The 17,874-nt window shown below is 42.1% G+C and overlaps 1 pseudogene; it reads left to right on the forward strand.

Annotated features, from left to right (window-relative positions):
• Positions 1–698: 698 nt before the first annotated feature.
• LOC127215022 (glyceraldehyde-3-phosphate dehydrogenase-like) lies at positions 699–17,671 on the forward strand (annotated as a pseudogene).
• Positions 17,672–17,874: the final 203 nt, after the last annotated feature.

A 17,874-nucleotide genomic window follows, 5' to 3' on the forward strand; every position in this document is an offset into this window, starting at 1 on the left:
ACTCAGTGATCACATCCATCATTTTTTAAATGGAAAAGGAATGGACTGTTATCAATGCAATTAAACAACTGAGAATAATGTTAGGTTCAATTGCATAACAAAACAAAAACTAAGCAAACAGGAGTCCTGATCCCTAAGGAAAGAGGTTTTAAATACACCATTAAGTGACATCTTCCTATTCCCCCGTGTTTCCTGTTTTTTTAGAGATCCCTGGGACTATCCTAAATTAGTTTGACGAATTATTCCTCTCACCAGACTTACTTATTATCAACCATTCTGAAAGGGGTTTAGTGAACAAGATTGTCTGCCATTGACAGAGGCATCTAACTGATTTATTTCTCTCACTCAGCATCTATGGAGTCACTTTCATCCGAGTCGAGTGTGGGGCATGCTAGGCTCTGGGCTCTTGTGGAGTTCACAGCCCATTTGTCATTCTCAATCTCTGTATGGCATCTCTGACCTGCCCTTCCCCTGCCCTCTGAAGTTCCCATCTCTGCTCTCAGGGGCACAGCTCATGTCCTACCTGTTTTGCAGAGCACATACCTGGCTTTCGAACATAGTGTGATATATTTTAAAGGAATCTATTCCACAAAGACCATAACGCCAAAGCCAATACTTTACAATCAATAAATCTATCACCATAGGCTTGCCTTCCCCTCAGCACAGTCATCAAGATTTATCTCCCATACCACAAATAAATGAACATAGGGCCTGCCATTTGGGGAATTTTTCAAGGAAGTATTGCCACAAACACTGAGAAAATAAAAAGACCGCGCTGCCTCTTTGCTGCCTTATTGCTTCCTGTCTTCACGCTGCGGCCGCCGCCTCCTCCCGTGGTCCCTGGTTCCAGTCTCCGAATAAGTCACCGCTTCACTCGTCCACCTCAGTTCTTTAACATAAAATCCAACGCCTTTTATCGTTTTCCTCCTCCGTCGACTCTGACTTCGCCTTTCACTACACCCTTTACCTTGCTGCCTGCCTGTGCACCAACCACCCCGGTGCCTGGAGCTGATCGAAACCGGAGCCTTGTGCAATGATGCACACCCCTTACCTCCAAGGCTTCACACATGCAGAAAATTCTACTTGCAAAATTGTTCCTCCTGTGTCTCTTTTGAGTGACTCTGGCTTTTTATGGCTCCCGTCTTTTGCCAGCGCCTTTTAGGGCTCCCTTGAGCATCAAGGGTAGAATGGTTTCCCCACAGCCCTGATGCTTCTGGTCAAGGTATCAGTCAGTTCAAACTTGATGACCTTTTTTTTTCCCCTTTGTTCTCAGGTGCAAGTAAATATCCTCAGCGTGAGCACTGAATCTAACAAATCACTCTTGGTTAAGCAAGCATCTATTGCAAGCACTGCAAAATATATAATTCGTTAGTTATGCTTGAATGTAGCACTGTGGATAAGCCCTTTACCTACACTCTTCTAGTCATGATGTTGATTACAGTCCCTATTCAAAAGGATGTTGTAATTTTTAAATGCACAAATAAAAAATAAAATTAATCAGACTTAGATACAGTGCTATGTCAGCATATAAATAATCACCATAGTGATGGGTCAGGAAAGGGCATACGGACTATACTTCCAGTGAGACATAGCACAGGAGTGTGATTGGGTCTAGAGTCCAGAGCAGCGGTCCTCAACCCTCCTAACGCTATGACCCTTTAATACAGCTCCTCATGTGTGGTGATCTGCAACCACAAAATTATTTTCATGTCTACTTCACAACTCTAATTTTGCTACTGTTATGAATCATAACGTAAATATCTATGCTTTCTGGTGGTCTTAGGTGACCCCTGTGAAAGGGTCACATGACCCCCAAAAGGGCTGCGACCCACAGGTTGAGAACAGCTGGTCTAGACTACAAAAGACTTGGCTAATGAAAATGAAATGAAATAGGACAGAATTTAATGATCCAAGGAAGGCAAAGTCAAGGTGGAAACATTTACATAAAGGAGATGATAACTAGTTCATTAAATGTGGAAAGAAGGAAGAATTATGTGACAAACTTATCTGATGTAGTAATCACAAAGCATCCATCATGTGCCAGGCACTGATTGACCTCAACACTTGAAATGTGGCAAACTAAGTAGCTTGGATTCTGCCCTCACAAAGTTTATCCTCTCCTCCCTTGAGTCAATAAATATGACATATAACTAAATAGAGATTCACACAGAAAATATCTTTGAATTCAAGACTTGCTGAGATATAATATATAAGTACTGCATCTGTACTAAAATCTAGAAATCCTGAATTCAGAAATATGCATGATCTCAAGGGTTTTAAGGGATAACCTGATGTATAAGCAGTACCCTGCAGGGGGATTAAATAAAATTAGGAATATGAGAGGAACTGTTGTTATATCAGGTTGCCAAACAAATCAGCAAAGAAGGAGAGTTTCTGTCTGTTGCAAAGGAAGGTGGGAAAATCTGGAACCCGGCATGACCAAGGCAAGCAACAACATCCAGAGGTGGTCAAATCCTATGGGTCTCTAAGACACTTCCAAGGGAAAGGCTGTGTGTGATCTAACTCGCATTTTAGAAACATCGTTCCCATTGCTGGGCTGAAAAGAAAATGAAGAAACATAGGACTTCTGTTATGGTCTAGAAACAAAACTCTCCTGAAGCTCATGGGTTGAAGTCTTTTGGTCCCCAGGTGCCGGTGCTATTGAGAGCTGATCGTTTCATGAGGATGCTAACTCCATCAGTGAATCAATGCGCTGAAGAGGAAGGGCCGGAGGAGATTTTAGGAGATGGTGCCCAGTTGGAGAAATTGGGCCACAGAGCCATGCTTTTGGGGGTGCATCTTGTGCTCATACACTTTGTCTCCTCTTTTCTCCTTCGTTCCTCGTCCTTCCTGGCCACCATGAGGTGAGCAGCTTTGCCCCGCCACATTGGTCCCAGTCATGATGTTTGACAGCTTAGGAGCAATGCAATTGGCTGACCATGGACAGAAACCAAACGTTTAAACTCCCTCCCTCAAATTGTGCTTCTCGGGTATTTTAAGAATGAGGGAAACACTGACTACCACAAGTGTCACAGAGACCTCTGAAGGCTTTGTAATAATCCATAGGAGAGAATGGTGACTCATTACCATTGGTGAAAGAGAGTCAGGTTCTGGATAACTTTTGAAGATGGCAGCAATGAGATGTCTTAATAAGATGGACCTACTGTAAGGAAAGAGTCTCGGGAGACTGTAGAATGTGGGGCCTGGCCATTGGGAGGATGGAGATGTCACGATCTGAAAGGGAAGAGCAGAGATGAAGCTTATGGGAGGAGGGGTGGAGTGATAGGAAGTGGGTTTACTTATGTAGATTTGAAAACTTCATCAGAGCTTCCAAGTGATAAAATGGAGGGGCTGGAGAGATGGCTCAGTGCTTACAAGCACTGGCCATTCCCCCAGAGGACCTGGGTTCAATTCCCAGCACACACATGGCTCACAATGTTCAGCAACTCCAGTTTCAAGGGATCTGACTCCATCTTCTAGCTTCTAAGGGCACCAGGCATGCAAGTAAAGACAAAATATCCATATGTATAGATTTAAAATGTTATTTTCTTATTTAAAAGTGGTAAGATAAAGTTGGCCTATATTTTATAAACTAAATCAAGCCTGGAATTAAATTAGAGGATTATTGTCAAACTACTACCAAATTTAAATCCATGTGAACTAACGATAACTAAGCAAGTACAGTTGGTCACAGAAGAGAAGACAACCAAAGACTCCATACTTCAGTGGAAGATAAATATTTGAGGCAGGAAGGGAATGTTCAGGAAGGTACTTAAATGACTATAGACTTAAGCCATACCCTGAAACAAACCCCCTCAAATTGTTTGAAACTCAACATAGCAGGGTTGCCTCCAGTAAGTCCTGTGCACGCATGAGTTGAGAGGTGGAAATAAGGTACCTTCAAAAGTGAATGTCTACTTCCTGATCTGTAAGGCATTAGCTAGGAATGGAAACAACAATTTACTAGAGTGCCCCAGCTTTCTAGTGCCTAATGTATTCCTGGCAGGTTTCAAATCAACAGTAAAAGCATGACATTCAGACCTAATTCTCATTCCCACAAAGAGGGAATAAACGTAATAAATACTTTCCATTTCTATTATAATAAGCATCAATTATGCTAACAATGGTATTTGATGCTGTGGTTAGGCAGCCTTTAAAAACTGCCAGGCCCTGTTCCAAGTTTTTTATGCTTGTTAACTCATCAATCCCCACAAACCTATGAAGTAAGTAACAAATAACTTAAGGATTTTGCCTGTCTCATATATTTGTATTACAGCCTGGATTTAAATGCCAACGTTTCGATGCCAGTCTCTACTAACGTAATCATTCTTAGACCTTCTTGGAATACTGATCATTGTTTGTTATGAATTGGCTGCAGGGAATTCTAAATGGAATTCTTTATGGCAATAAAACGACTAAGTAAAAACTGGCAAAATAACTACATTTAGTGAGAGGGTACAGACTAGAGTTCATATTCTTCCTCACTTACCCAGTCTGTGTCTAAATAAACAATTTAAGGACTTAGAACTTGATTCTCCCTGTGTAGAATGGCACCCACGTCAACCTAGCTATGGAAGATTGTGCTGCTTTGCATGGAAATAGTCGTTTGTCAATTTGTTTTTGTTTCAAACCAAACATGAGGAGAAACTCTCTAAGAAGACAGTGTCTCTGTTACAGTGATCCTGGCCCCACTATACAGAATGGCAATGTGTTGGTTTGAATAAGACTGGACCCCATAGGTTCATATCTGAACGCTTGGTCATCAAGGAGCAGCACTACTGGGAATATGGCCTTGTTGGAAGAAGTGTGTTCTGGGAGGTGGGCTTTGAACTTTAAAAGGCTCAAGCCAAGCCCAGTGTCTCTCCCTCTCTTCCTGCTGCCTGCCAATCTAGATGTAGAGGTCTTGGCTCCTTCTCTGGCATCTTGTCTGCCTGCATGATACTATACTTCCTACCATAGCAATACTGGGCTAAACCATTGAACTGTAAGCCAACCCCAATTAAATGTTTTCCTTTATGAGAGTTGCTGTTGTCATAATGTCTCTTCACAGCAATAGGAACCCTAAGGCAGACAAGTTGATACACCCAGTGCTAGGTCAGGAAACCTTTGCCTGGTTAGTTTATCCAAAAAGCCACACATCTGTCTCTTGCCTATGCCTCTTCCTCATCCATTTACTTTTCTTGTAATAGTCACTCATTATCCATATCTTTGATCTGAAATAGCACAGGAAGTCCGGCTGCTCTGTAAGCCTGTTTAGTCTGTCATCATCCTGGAGACTCAGGAGGTGGCTTCTGTGACAAGGTCTGAACTGGAACATATGCAAGCTTCCTACTGCTTCAGAAGCTCTATTGTTATTGAGAAAGTGCAGACAGATTCTTGACAAACCAGTAACCTTCAATGGGTTGACTTAATGCATCAAAGACTTTTCTCTTCCTTAATAATTTTGTTGAACCCTCCTGGAAGGCACCACCCTCCCTGTGGAGTGAGGGGAGGGGATGGGATGGGAGGCATGAGAGGGAAGGAGGGAGGGAGGGAGGAAGGGAAAGGGAATTGGGATCGATATGTAAAATAAGAAAACAATAATTAAATAAAACATTAAAAAAAAGTTCTATCTGAAGTTACTTCCCCAGTCATGCTAGTTAGGAAGTCACCAAGGAAGCTAGAAGTATGTCCTTGCTTCTTTGTGGGAGCTGGGAGTAATAGCTCCCTCCCACCTAGGGTTGAGCTGTTTAATAAGGAGTCATCAGAAGTCTTTCTACAGGGCAAAAAGCTATGAACCTGACTCACACTTACAAGGTGCAGTTCAGCTCTTCTAACTTCACTTCTACATGATTCACATAGGTAGACCCTCCTGGGATGAATGTGCAAGGCAGCCCTAGTCCTTCCTCCCCATCTTGTCCTACAGCCTGGAACACTGCATTGTTTCAAAAAGTAAGAATGTAGGATGGCTTCTTGAGAGCCACCTTTAGGAATTTTCCAAACACAGAATAAAAGGGCCATCATCTTTTCCATGAGCACCTATCTTAGTGTGAAGAGACACCATCACCATGGCAACTCTTATAAAGGGAAGCATTTAATTGGGGCTTGCTGATGGTTCAGAGGCTTGGTCCATTGTCATCACGGCTGGGAACATGGTAGTATGCAGCCAGACGTGTTGTTGAAGAAGTGACTGAGAGTTCTACATGCAGATCTACAGGGAAGAGAGAGCCACTGAGCCTGGCCTGGGCTTCTGAAACCTCAAAGCTCACCCAGCAACACACTTCCTCCCACAAGGCCCCACCCACTCCAAAAAAGCCAGACCTCCTAATCCTTCAAAATAGTGCCACTCTCCAATGATGAAGCGTTCAAATCTATGAGTCTATGGGGGGGGGCATTTTTATTCACACCACCACACCACCTTTCAGATTTAAGTGACATGGCACTTTCACTTCTCAGAAATGGAAATGACACCTAGAAAGGGGAGAAACAGATCTTTTTTAACCTCCAAAATTTGATGGGAAATAGCTTTTAATAAGAGAACTCTGGTTTAAAACAGGCTGCTATGCTGAGGCACCCTTGTTTCAATAGATCCCAAATATTATGTTTGAGAAAAGCAAATGAACGAATTATCCCAATCAAAGCTTTGTGGCCATCTGGCTCAGCTGGAGGTAGGATATAAAGAATCGTGCAAAAAGGCTGTGTGTGGGATGATGCTCTCCTATGGGGAAAAAAGTGGGCTGCTGGAGGCTCACAGTCCCCCTTTCTGTACTTGTGAAAATTAGAAGACTTGAACCATAAGTAATCTTCAAGAAGACCTTCAGAGAGCCAACCGTCAAACCCACTAGCAGCTACCAAGCATGCCATTCCTCCCATACAAACACAGAGTGTGTTTTTAATTATTTATTATCATGCAGAGCCCTATTGGCACTTACTTAAAGTTATATCAGTAAGAACATGAGTTTGATAAAATAATAATAATAATAAATACCCACTTAGTGGCTCCTTTGTTTCCCTGACATGCAGGGACTTAGAATTAGGTAGAAAATATTCTGTCATTTCCCTCACTACCTTTAGCTTTTAAGTAATTTTCAGAAAAGTGTGTGGCTGTCCACCTAGCAACAGAAAGAAAATCAAGGTTCCTCTTTAATTCTGCTTTCTTCTTATTTTAGATGGTTTTTAATGGGTCTATGTGAACATAATGAACTGAATGTAAAACATTCAAAATACATATACACTAATGAAAAGACCACCAAGGTCACGCTGTTGAAATTTTTTATTACTCCCCCAAACTCTCTTGTGTTTCTTTACAGCTCCTCTCTTTCTCTTTTCTTGTTCCTCTCCATCCTCAAGAGCTGATCTGTCTGGCAAATGCTAGCTGCTTCTTTCATACAGCAAAATAATTTTGGGGATGCATCCTAACAGTGTACATAGTTCATTTCTCCTTGTCTATAGCCAGTTAAGAACATACCACGGTTTGTTGATATATTCACCTATTTCTGGGTATTTGGGCAGTTTTGACTATTTGAAATAAAACTGGCATTTGTATGATATAGGTTTACATGTTCACATATGACTGAGTTTGATTTTTTTTTTAATATGGGTATTCTGGGATAACTATCCAGGAGTAAAATTGTCTGTGACAGGTATATGATTAGAATTTTTGACAAGTTCTCAAGCCCCTTACCAGGGTGATTAATCTTTTCTATGCTCCCACCAAGAATGTACTAGAGTCCCAGTTTCTGTGCACTCCTAGAAGCACTTAGTGTTACCCATGGTTTTAATGGAGTTGGCCCCTCTGTTGCACGTCCCCTTCCAAGTCTATCGGTTCTCACACACACCAGTCCTCTCTCTAAGCTGCCACACTCTCCATTCATCCCACCATTTCCCCCAATCCCAAACCCAAAAGGGAAGACACTATACTTTCAGCACATTGTCCCAACCCTGGTTTATAGGCTACCACAAGACACCCAGGAGGTCCCTGGTCAGTTAGTCAACAGGCAGACATGTTTACATCTCCATGTCCAAGCCCCAAGTCTGGCAGAATAGACACTCAGAAACAAGGCTGTGGCTTAATCCTGGAAGGATACACATGTATCTCGTTCTTTACTGACATCCTTAGCGGTGTTTAAACTGGCTACATGGATGGGCATTCCAGCTCTTTCCATAGTTTTACTGTTACACAAATAGCCTTTTGATGCAAGTGTAGATTCTCATTAGTGTATCTTTACAGATTCCCAGTCTCTCATTGCAGGCATGCTCTCCACTTACAAAGCATCTTAGACCCAGTGGCGATTATGCAGTGTGAGAGGAAAAGCAGCCATCCAGCAGACCCTGCTTCCCTTTCACTTCCCACTGCCTCCTGAAGCAGCACTGTGTCTCAGCGTGAAAGCAGCAAAGCCCAGCCCAGCTCAGGCTCCCCCCATCTTTGCTCCTACCCTTTAGTCCCTGCCATGTGTTAGGCTTTGTCTTCCAAGTGAAATGGTTGCAAGTGTGTTTAACTGAGGCACATCCAGGGTGGCTGAGGCACAGAACCAGCTCATGGTGTTATCTTTATTTAGAGACAGGTACCAGAAGCACTCACGAAACTAGATTTTTGCCTTCTGGTTACATGACTTAGAAAAGTCAAGATGATATACTGCAAAGTTCCTTGGACACTAGAAGGAAAGATATGGGGTGGGAGCATTGGGGGCTGACAACTGTCTCCACTGGAACAGAGTAACACTTTAGCCCCATCCACCCACAGAAAAGCACCAGTGTAATGAACTAGGGCCAAATCTATAGGAGTTCCTAAAATTTTGACTTAGGTCCTGATATGTTATACACTCATTTCTTTTATATTTCTCTTATTCATTGTTCTGTATCCTAGACTCAAAATTTTTGGTTTATCATAACTATAATGTAAAATTATGAAAACAATTTTATTATCTTCCTAATGGAAATGTCACTGGCAGTTGTCAAGTTTTCCTGGCACCAATTTGCTTCCTGTATACTGAAGGAAAGTGGTTTGAGCCATTGTTTTCCTCTATTCCTGCTTCAGTACTACTGCCTGACAAATACACTCAAACCTGAGGGAGCAGAGGAAAGGGAGAAAGGAAACGTCTCCATCTCTGGGCCTTCGGTTGAGAGAGAAGGCCATGGGTGAGTCTGGAGGAGGGGTGTTCACAGAACTCAGCCCAGCTAAAGAGAGCACGTGTTTCCTTCCATCCACTTCTGTCAGCACGGTCTGGACAAAGGGGCTCCGTAGAAAAGGCTGGTTGAACTGAGGTGAGCCTGTGATGTGATCCTGGCGGAATAAAGTTACTAACTGGAATACCATCTTCCAGGCCTGCTATTTCTCTGTTACGGAAAAGCTCAAGCACGTTTGGGAGACGGCGATAGGAAGCAGCAATGATGGACACCAAGGTGACCTCAAAGCGCAAACTGGGAAGTCAACCCCTGCCTGTGACTGGGGGGGTGGGGGGAGAACGGGTGACTGTAAAGGGCAGCGTCCCTCCCAGGGTACCACAAATCTGTGCTCCCGCTAGCTCGTTTTCGCTGCCTTCGTAAATGTCCATCGGTCGGCACGTCCCATGTCCATCGGTCGGCACGTCCCACAGCCTCACGTATGACCTGGATACTCACCGGATGTGTTTGCTTCCTTCAACTTGATGGTCACAAGGAGAGTCGTTTATAGGGGGACCAGAGCACCGGCTCTGTTGTTTTGAACACTTCCTGCTCTTGCAGAAGGCCTGGGCCCCACATGGTAGCACATAACTGTTCAAACTCTAGGCGTGCACATGGTGCACAGTCATACATACAGGCAGCATACTCATACACATAAAATGAAAATAAGTAACTCTTAAAGACCCCGGGGCTGTCCTTCACCCGCGCATCGGTTCGATTACAGTCACTTTACCCTTGGGAATGGCTTGCTCTCTCATCCTTCATAGCTTGTAGACTGCTTCTAACAGCACTTGCTTATTTTATTAAGCATGCTTTCACTTCAGGGCTACTACTGGCTTCCCATTGTCTCAGTTGATAGGCCTTTAATATTTTAAATTCCCAGTGAGGTTTGTTTCCCTTGGCCTTGTCCCACTAAAATTAATCTTTCCTAGTGTTTGCAGTTGTGCTAGAGGCCAAGATAAGACCCAGATCGCTACAGAGTGATGAGCTGGCCCCAGATGTGGCCTCTGGCCAAAGGAGTCCGGGTGTTTTGCATTAGGACTGGAATGTGCTGTGTTCCTAGTGTGACATTTTTTGGATGAGAGTGATCTTTGGGCTAATGAGGTGAGAAAGGGCAGCATCCAGCAAGGCCAAGGGAGCTGTTTCTGCCTCTGAAATCGCTATGCCTGGCTCAAGCCCCCTTGATGTCACCCTTCTAAACAATCTAATGGTCTCTAGTTGCTAGAAAAATGGTGGGTGGTATCTCCTCTCAGCCTCTTCTTCCCTCTAACTCGCATGAGCTGAAGATGGAGAATGCACTAGAAACTTGCCTATTTTCTTAACAGCTTTGTTCTGTCAGAAAGCCCTTTAGACATACAACGTGTCTGTAATGATAAGAACACATTGAGCTGGAGCACGTTTTTGTCTCTAGGGTATTTAATGCCTGTTGCATAGCTAAAAGAGCTGATACCCAAGAGGTTAATTAATGCCCTCCAAAAATGCAGTTATTAACGGCTAGCCTCTGCAAGAAAACGTTTTCCTTCTACATTCTTTCACATTCTTTTTTCAGCCCATCCTACTTCACCCTTCCAATTTCCCTATTTTTAAGTTCTGAAAGCAACACCATGAAAGGTAGAGACTTTAAATCACTTACCGATTAATATCTTTGCAGTAACTCTCTTGGTACAAACTTTTTTGCAAAACGCTGTCCCCCCCATAGCATGCAAGCAGGTTTATACCAGAGCCTGACATGCCAGTGGTATGAGCAACACCACAGTGTGGAAGGGGCCCGCCCTTAGCCCAGCTCCTAGGGCTTTGAAAGTCACTGACGCCTTCCCTGCGGCAGACACGCTGGGAAGGCTTACACCAACTCCTCGCACAGCCCTGTGAAATAGCTGCTGCTATAGTTCTGATATGTACATGACACTGCAGCTGAATAATGGCCATGAAATTGAAGCCCAAGCCACTCAAGTTCACTCAAGCCACTACGTTCAAATATTAATTCTCCCAGTTATGCCAAATCTTAATAGCTGGCGAATTGAAGTGGGCATCAATATCCTCTACCCATATCGCCACTATGTGCATAATTGGTGAATTAAAGTGGGTATCGATATCCTCTACCTATTCCTTCACTATCTGCATAATTTTTAAAATCTGGTTGTGAGGCTGGAGAGCTGGGTCAGAAGTAATGACTTTTGCAGAGGACCTGAGTTCATTCCCGAGCACCCACATGGAACTCCAGTTGCAGAGGACCTAATACACCCTTCTGGCATCCACAGGCACCAAGCAAACACATGGTACATGTACATACATCACACAGAGATGCAAAACATTCATACACATAAAATAAAAACAAATTTGTAGAGATCCTAAAATAATTATAGTATGGTATGTGACAGCCTTTTCGGGCCCTTACCTACTAAAGTTCTACCTCCAATTCTCTTCAAACACATTTAAAATCTACACATAAACAAATATCTGATATTGAATCATGACTATCTCCAAGTCTAACTGAAATCAGTAATTACACTTGGGCTGAATTCCTGGAGTGAGATGAAAGGGACTGCAGAGAGTAGACAGTTCCATGTCGTTAGCATTTGATAAATATTTCCATACTTTTTCTCACGCTTTGCCTACTGCTCCTCAGGCAATCTGTTCAACAGCATGCAGGGTTCCCCATGGCCACCCTTGACATTTAGCCATAAGCTGAGTCACTGGCTTCTACAGGGGGCAGAAGGCTGGTGCTTTCTCCTACAGTTCTTATGGACCAGAATAAACTATGAAGTACAAACGTCAGGAAACTGCTTTACTATTTTTAAAAAATAGATAATTCTATTGAGATGGTAAATTATTTAACTATAAAATTAGCTAGTAAGATTTTCCTTTATACCATTAATAGCTAAGTAAAATAAAATCCACATTATCCTAGAAGAACTAAATTGTGATTGTATCTATATTTATGGGATGTGTTTCTAGTGTGGAAAAAAATCCTTAGGCCCTGCTCCAAATGATGTGACAGACTCTGATGATCCTCCATGGAAGGCCTCACCACCCTCCCTGGGAAGCAGAAAGGGGATGGGAGGGGGGTTCTGAGAGGGAGGGAGAGGGGAACTGGGAGGGGGAGGAGGGTTGGGAGGGGGGAAAGGGGAAGAGGGGAGGGTGAGGAAACTGGGATTGACATATAAAACAAGCTCATTTCAAATTTAAATTATATATATATATATATAAATATATATATATAAACCGTGACTGGGGAGATGACTCAGAATAGCGGTCCTGATTTAATGAGGAACTGATTTCAAACTCCCAGGACCTACAGGTACAGGAAGAGAAACAAAACACAAAAACCGGAGTATTAACACACTTTGGTAACCCTGGCAGTAGGAGGAAGGCAAAGGTTCATGGATCCCTAAAGCTTATAGGCTAGTCAATGTGGTCAATGCAAAGGTTCAGTGAGAGACTCTACCTGTGACCAAGGTTCAGTGAGAGACTCTACCTCAAAATAAAGGTGGAGAGCAACTGAGGAAAAACATCCAACCCTAGGAACCACACACACAATCATGCACACAGTACCACATGCATGCACACATATACACTGAAAAAATGTAAATTAGACTCCTGTTATTTGTCAGAAATTCAACAAAGTAATGATGACTGCTGTAGATGATACTGAAACTTTAACCAACTTTAATTTCTATATTATTTGTTTTATGTGAACCCCATATATGCCTGGTGCTCACAGAGGTCAGAAGAGGGTATCAGATCCCCTGGAATGGGAGTCATAGATGGTTGTGTGTCACTGTGTGGACGGTAGAAATTGAACCCAGGTCTTCTGCAAGAACAAGTGCTTTTAGTCACTGAGCCCTCTCTCCAAGCCCCAACCCAGTTTTGACAATGACATTTGTAATAAATGAAAAGCAAGCATGAGATGAAACCACTTTTGGTCTTTAAGCCATTTAATGCGGTTTACCCTCTCCATGTCAATACCAACTGCATCTGTGTGTGACTGTCGCAACAACAAACTGTGTGTGACTATCGCAACAACAAACTTTTGCATCATCTTTCCCTTTGTGGACGTTTACTAAACAAATAGACGGATCCTGGTAGAAATCCTAGGACTGTGAGAGTTTCTATCAGAAAATGTACAACTAGGAGCGGGCACTGCATTACACCACCTCTTCGTCTTAATATTTATGCATAGTTGTAATAATAATTAATTTTAATTATGTATCGCTTGGCATAATAGGAATAATAAAAGTATTCAAGAGTTCCAGTCTGGGCTATACAATAACCTGACTGTGTGACTTCTAAAAAGAAGCCTAGCCTCTCTGAACTTCATTTCTTTCTGTATGTACTTTCCATACAACCATATCTCAAGATACAATATCACCTGATATCCCAGTGGTTTCCATTCAGGTCCAATTTTCAGGCCGCCAGAAGATGAAAGGGAAGAAAGCAAGATCGCATCTGTCCCCTCCATGCCCATCCCTGCCACTTCCCTTCCGCTTTCAAGGCATCTTTCCCTGAAGCCTCCTCTCGGGTCCCGAGACTATCCCTTCTCTCCTTGTCTCCTGAGCTGAGGGACTGCAGCAACTCTATGATTAACCATTAAAGCTTGTGTGTCCCTGCACTGAGGTCATTTGGTAGAATCCCTTGCCAACCATTTCCTGCTGAGATCCTACATGGCATAATTCTCTCAGCTGTGCAGGGGTATGGCTAACTCAATTTATGGGGCTATTGTGAGATGGAAAACATAAGCAGGTTCAGGCATTTCCCTGACATTCATTATGAATTTGTCTCCCTCAAAATCCCTTGCTTCTCATGCAGAAGTGAATTTGGTATGTGCTGTAGCATAGATTATCAGATTCTTGGTTTAAATTTAAATTTTCATGTGATATTTCTGTCACAAAGGCGCAAGTAATAAGATGTTGAAAGCTCAAGAGAAATCCTACTTTATCAATAGTCAAGATTTTGTTTTCTAGTCACACAACTCACTAGCCTGTTGGTTAAATATTTTACCTACACATAGATATGTACATAAATATACATATAAATATTCTTATTTAGAGAGAAAGTCTATGCAGGGACACAAAAAGGAGAAAATTGTTCTATGAAATAAAATATCTAGATACTGATGATATCTTACTATAAGTCATAATTTAAATAAAGAACTTTGATCAAGAAGTACTATGTGAGTTTTTAAAGACAGCATTCTGAATTTGGAGTGCAACCAAGCTGCTCATATTGCAAGCCAAATTAAACATCTATATATCAATCTACCATTTATAGCAAACTAAATCTGGACTTTCCCCTTCATATATAATATTATTTGTTGAATTAGCTTGGAATTTTGAAGCACTTCCACCCACATATATGTATTTTTATTGAGGATATATATATATATATACATATGTATATATATATGTACATATACATACATATATATGTACATATATATCACACATTTAGAATTTGCCTATGTGGTGCTTAGTCACTTTAATTACTTCACAAATCATCTGACTGTTGTTATTAAGCAATTACTACTAAGCACAGTTTCATTTGCTCAGGAAATCCACTTGTCACCTTTATTTACAATATGGCTTGAGTATGATTATAATTGCAAGGAACTATGTTTAAACAGGCAAGATATTTTAAGAACTCTACAATGATATGCTGCCTTCAATTGAAAAAAAAAGAATATTTTAAAAGAGAATTATAAAAGACAGGAAGACATTTATTGTCGTTTGGGTATATTTCTCCTTTACACTATGCAAATGTAATGCTAGGTAAATACTCATCAAGCTTATTGTGTTTACGAATGTGTTACACATGTCTGCATAGTTCATAGAAAGATGAGTATTCACAATGCAGTTGGGAAGTGCACTGGCTTATGAAAGGGACTGTAGTACACAGCTGGATGGGGCAACTGATTATTTTCCTTTCTCAGCAGATTGCATATCACCTTCAAATGCTGAGGGCTGGTCCTCAGGGAGAAGGCTTTCACATCAGTTCTTGCTTAATCCATTCAAGTTCAGTGTCCAAAAGTGGGTGGTGTCTTCAGCAATAAGTTCTATGAAGTAAGCAAGGACAATAGCAATAGCCTGTTTTATTCTGGGAGGTTCTTGACAACTCAAAGAGAGGCTTCCATGTCTGACAGATTTTTGGTAGATGGTCTATTGTTCTTAGAGGAATCATTATTACGCCAAGTGGTATAACTTCACACAAAATCACAATATGTCTGTATTTACGTATATTTGTATTCTTAGATAGACATAAAATGTTTCCCTATAGTCTTTCAGTCATCCATGTGCTACTTCCTCCTCCCTTCCTCTCTCTCCCTTCTTTTTTGCACCATATGGAGACCATTATAGCGATCTACAACTAGCCAAGATGCAAGAACTTTTGACTGAGAGATACACAGCTGGTATATCAGCAGCATAACCCCTATATCTAAGGTCCATTGAACATTGCAGAAAGATTGTAAAGGCCAGTAGACCAGGACATCCGCTGTGAGACAGTGTCTTCTATATATTACAGAGAAGTTTTGTCAAACTAAACAAGATGATCACAATGACAACACCAGGTAACATACCAACATGGGTGGGGAAAATCTCACAAGGTCCCATCCACAGATGAAGACCTACAGGCAATTAATAGCTTCTGAGAATGGGATAATCTGTCCTCTCCCTGATAGTTTATCCAATTCCAAGTATTCAGTCCTACACACATATCAGTAACACTAAGTGGACTTAGGCTGTATTTATATATGTGTACATGCGTGTATTTGTATTCACAGTAATAATTAAAGAGGAAGTCATAAATTTAATAGGGAGAGAGTAGGGCACAAAAGCAGTTGGAGGTAGGAGAGGGATGGGTGAGGATGACATATTCATGGGAACTCACGGATGAAATTCTCAAAATTAAATCATAAAAATAAGAGAATTACATTTCTAACCATAATGGCAATAATTCATTGAGCTCTTATCAAATGCAAATAATGTACAGCAAATTTTATATGCATGACCTCATTTGACCTTCAACATTTCATGAGGAGACTAATGTTACTTCCCTCAACTCAGGAATGAGAAATCAGGAAGCAATTTTGTTAAAGTACGGAATTTTAAATCATGCCTTGGATTTTTACAGAACCAGGGAGCTTCTTGGCTCTAATTATAGTTTCTCCCCAAATAAACCTCTATATTGTTCATTCAATATTGGTTTTAGTGAGAAGGCTGAGCAGGTAAAGCATTTTCTGTGTGAGTGTAAGAACCAGAATTCTTAGATTTCCAGCATGCACATAAGTGCCAGCTGGGCTTGGAAGATTGCCTATTATCAGAGTATGTGGGAGATAGAACTATGTGCCTCAGCAGCAACTGACTACCTAGCCTTGCCTTTAAGGGTGATTTCCTGGTTCAATTCAGAAACCCTGCCTCAATGAACACACAGAGAATGAGTGAGGACCATGTATACACTTGCACTCACAGACATATGAACACAAATATATATACAAAATATAAGTTTAAGAAGTAAAATTAGAAAGTTCAATAATCAGCTCTGTGCTCCTCCCTCCCTGTTCCAGATACAGCTGCATCTTTTCCTATCATGCCAGCCTCGTCCCTGAAACGCGGTGGTGAAGGTCAGAGTGAATGGATTTGACTGAATGGACACCTGGTTTCCAGGGCTGCCATCACATTTGGCAAAGTGGAAATTGTTGCCATCAATAATGCCTTCATTGACCTCAACTGTATGGTCTACATGTCCCAGTATGACTCTACCTATGACAAGTTCAACAGCACAGTCAAGGCTGATAATGGGAAGCTTGTCATCAACAGGAAGGCCATCACCGCCTTCCAGGAGCCAGATCCCACCAACATCAAATGTGGTGATGTTGGTACCAAGTATGTTGTGGGGTCTACTGGTGTCTTCTCCACCATGAAGAAGGCCTGGGCCCACTTGAAGGGTGGGGACAAAAAGGGTCACCATCTGTGCCCTTTCTGTTAATGCCCCATTTTTGAGATGGGTGTGAACCATGAGAAGTATGACAATCCCCTCAAGATTGTCAGCAATGCTTCCTGCACCAGCAACCACTTAGTCCTTCTGGACAAGGTCATCCATGATAAGTTTGACATTGTGCAAGGACTCGAGACCATAGCCCATGTCATCACTGCCCCCCAGAAGACTGTGGATGGTCCCTCTGGGAAGCTGTACTGCGATGGCCATAGCCTGCCCACAACATCATCCCTGCATCCACTGGTGCTGCCAAGGCTGTGGGCAAGGTCGTCCCAGAGCTCAGTTGGGAAGCTCATGGGCATGGCCTTCTGTGTTCTAACCCCCAGTGTGTCCATCACGGATCTGACATGCTGTCTGCAGAAGGCTGTCAAATAAGACTACATCAAGGAGGTGGTGAAGCAGGCATCCAAGGGCTACTAAAGAGCATCCTGGGCCACACTGAGGACCAGGCCATGACTTTAACGGTGACACCCACTCTTCTACCTTTGATGCTGGGACTAGAATTGCTCTCAATAACAGTTTTGTGAAGATCATTTCATGAAACACAGTCACCCAGCTCTAGTAAGCACTGTTTTCATAAATGAATGCTTTAAGTGTCTTGTGCTTGGAGATGTTACTAATACTACTGTGACTAGAACCCTTCTTGGCCATGCTATCAATCCTATGCTTTTAATTTTTGTTTTAAGCTAAAAGAAGAAGAAGAAAAAGAAGAAGGAAAAGAAGAAAGAGGAGAAGAAGACAAGT

This window comes from Phodopus roborovskii, unplaced genomic scaffold, assembly GCF_943737965.1.
Source record: "Phodopus roborovskii unplaced genomic scaffold, PHOROB, whole genome shotgun sequence".
Lineage (NCBI taxonomy): Eukaryota > Metazoa > Chordata > Mammalia > Rodentia > Cricetidae > Phodopus > Phodopus roborovskii.